Raw genomic sequence first — 2,500 nt, forward strand, 5'->3', positions numbered from 1 at the left:
ACTAGTCTGTCTGTCTGTCTGTCTGTCTGTATGTATGTATGTATGTATGCATGTTCGTCTGTCTGTCTGTGTATGTATCTGTGTGTCTGTATGTCTTTGTGTCTTTGTATCTCTGTCCGTCTGTCTGTCTGTCTGTCTGTCTGTGTATGTGCCTCTCTCTCTCTCTCTCTCTCTCTCTCTCTCTCTCTCTCTCTCTCTCTCTCTCTCTCTCTCTCTCTCTCTCTCTCTCTCTCTCTCTCTCTCTCTCTCTCTTTGTCAACCACTCCCGGCGCGCTCTGCTCAGCCTTGTTTCCTTTCCTTCCTCTCCCTAACCAGCGTGCGGGGCGGACAAAGACTGTTTGCTCGCGCCCCTCTGTAAGCCTCATTACCAGACGCTGCAAACGTTTCCCCTCCTCGCTCCTCGTAAACGTTCCTACACGCGGCTCCCACTAAACGTTTTTTTTATTATTTTTATTTTTTTCTGTCGTGATTATTTTTTCTTTCTGTCTTTTGTTATAGTTTTTTTTTTATTCCATCTCGTGTAGTGTTCTTAAATGGCCTTTTTTTTTTTTCTTTTTTTTTTTTTTCCTTTGAGTTCTACAGTGATGACCTCTTCAATTTTTGTCTGTCCTTTTTGTGTCTCATTTGTATGGCTGGCTGGCTGAACGTGTGTCTGGGTGTCTGTCTGTCTGTCTGTCTAGCTGTCAATCTGGCTGTTTGTCTGGCTGTCTGTTTGTCTGGGTGGCTGTCTGGCTGGCTGGCTGTCTTTCTGTTTGTATGTCTGTCTGTCTGTTTGTCTGGCTGGTTTTTTGTCTGTCTGTCTGTTTGTCTGTCTGTCTGTTTGTCTGTCTGTCTGTTTGTCTGTCTATCTTTCTGTCTGTCTGGCTGGCTGTTTGTCTGGCTGTCTGTTTGTCTGGCTGGTTGTTTGTCTGTCTGTCTGTTTGTCTGTCTGTCTGTTTGTCTGTCTGTCTTTCTGTTTGTCTGGCTGGCTGGCTGTTTGTCTGGCTGTCTGTTTGTCTGGTTATCTGTTTGTCTGGCTGTCTATTTGTCTGGCTGTCTGTTTGTCTGGTTATCTGTTTGTTTGGCTGTTTGTCTGGCTGTCTGTTTGTCTGTTTGTCTGGTTATCTGTTTGTTTGGCTGTTTGTCTGGCTGTATGTCTGTCTATTTGTCTGTTTGTCTGGTTGTCTGTTTGTCTGGCTGTCTGTTTGTCTGTTTGTCTGGTTATCTGTTTGTCTGGCTGTATATTTGTCTGTTTGTCTGGTTGTCTGTTTGTCTGGCTGTCTGTTTGTCTGTTTGTCTGGCTGTCTGTTTGTCTGTTTGTCTGGTTATCTGTTTGTCTGGCTGTCTGTTTGTCTGTTTGTCTGGTTATCTGTTTGTTTGGCTGTTTGTCTGGCTGTATGTCTGTCTATTTGTCTGTTTGTCTGGTTGTCTGTTTGTCTGGCTGTCTGTTTGTCTGTTTGTCTGGCTGTCTGTTTGTCTGTTTGACTGGTTATCTTTTTGTCTGACTGTCTATTTGTCTGTCAGTCTGTTTGTCTGGTTGTCTTTTTGTCTGGCTGTCTGTTTCGCTGGCTGTCTGTTTGTCTATCTGTCTGTCTGTCTGTCTGGCTGGCTGGCTGGCTGGCTGGCTGGCTCTCTCTTTCTCTTTCTCTCTCTCTCTCTCTCTCTCTCTCTCTCTCTCTCTCTCTCTCTCTCTCTCTCTCTCTCTCTCTCTCTCTCTCTCCTTGACGTCCAGCGAAAACGAAATATTTTCAGGTAAGATTTTAATTTTCTTCCTTCGTTCGCCAGACGCGTCCCGTCACTCGTCACTCGCCACTCATCCATCCTTTATTACCGCCAGTTTTGATGCGTCTGTCTATCTGCCTGCCTGTCTGTCTGTCTGTCTGTCTTTCCGTCTGTCTATCAGTTTGTTTCGTGGAATCTTTTAACTTCTCCAAAGTCGTGGATAGTTTTTTTTTCTTTTATCAAGATTATTTTTCTATTTTCGTTGCATCAGTTTCCTTTCTTTCGTAATTTGTCTTTCGTTTTTCTTTTTCTGTTTTTTTTTCTGAGTGATTGTTTCCTTCCTTCCTTCCTTCCTTCCTTCCTTTTCTTCTTATTTTCGTCATCTCCTGTTCATCTCTCTGTTCTTTTTGTGATTTCTCTTTCGCCTTTCTTTTTCTGTTTCCTTCTGAGTAATTGTTTCCTTACTTCTTTTTCTTATAATTCTCCTCTTTTCCTGTTCTTCTTTCATATCTTTCCCGATTTTCTCTTTCCTTTATTTACAGAATACTTCGGGTCAACTGTTTCCTTCCCCTTCATCTTATTTTCCTCTTTCCCTGTTCCTTCCTCCTTTCTTTTCGTAATCTGGCTTTCAATTTTTTTCTGTTTTCTTTGATTAACCACGCATTTATTTCTTTTTCTTCCTATTTTCCTGTTTTTTTTCATTCCTTCTCCGTTCTCTAAAAAGAAGAATAGAAGAAAAAGGGAAAATAAGCAAAATTTCAAATATAACTGGTATTATTAATATTATTTTAGTCTATAG

The 2,500-nt window shown here is 41.8% G+C and overlaps 1 protein-coding gene across 1 annotated transcript in view; it reads left to right on the forward strand.

Annotated features, from left to right (window-relative positions):
• Positions 1–2,500, forward strand: part of LOC135103821 (dipeptidase 1-like) — a 52,443-nt gene that overhangs the window by 15,001 nt on the left and 34,942 nt on the right. The gene's annotated exons all lie outside the window — the stretch shown is intronic.

Source organism: Scylla paramamosain, chromosome 9, assembly GCF_035594125.1.
Source record: "Scylla paramamosain isolate STU-SP2022 chromosome 9, ASM3559412v1, whole genome shotgun sequence".
Taxonomy (NCBI): Eukaryota; Metazoa; Arthropoda; class Malacostraca; order Decapoda; family Portunidae; genus Scylla; species Scylla paramamosain.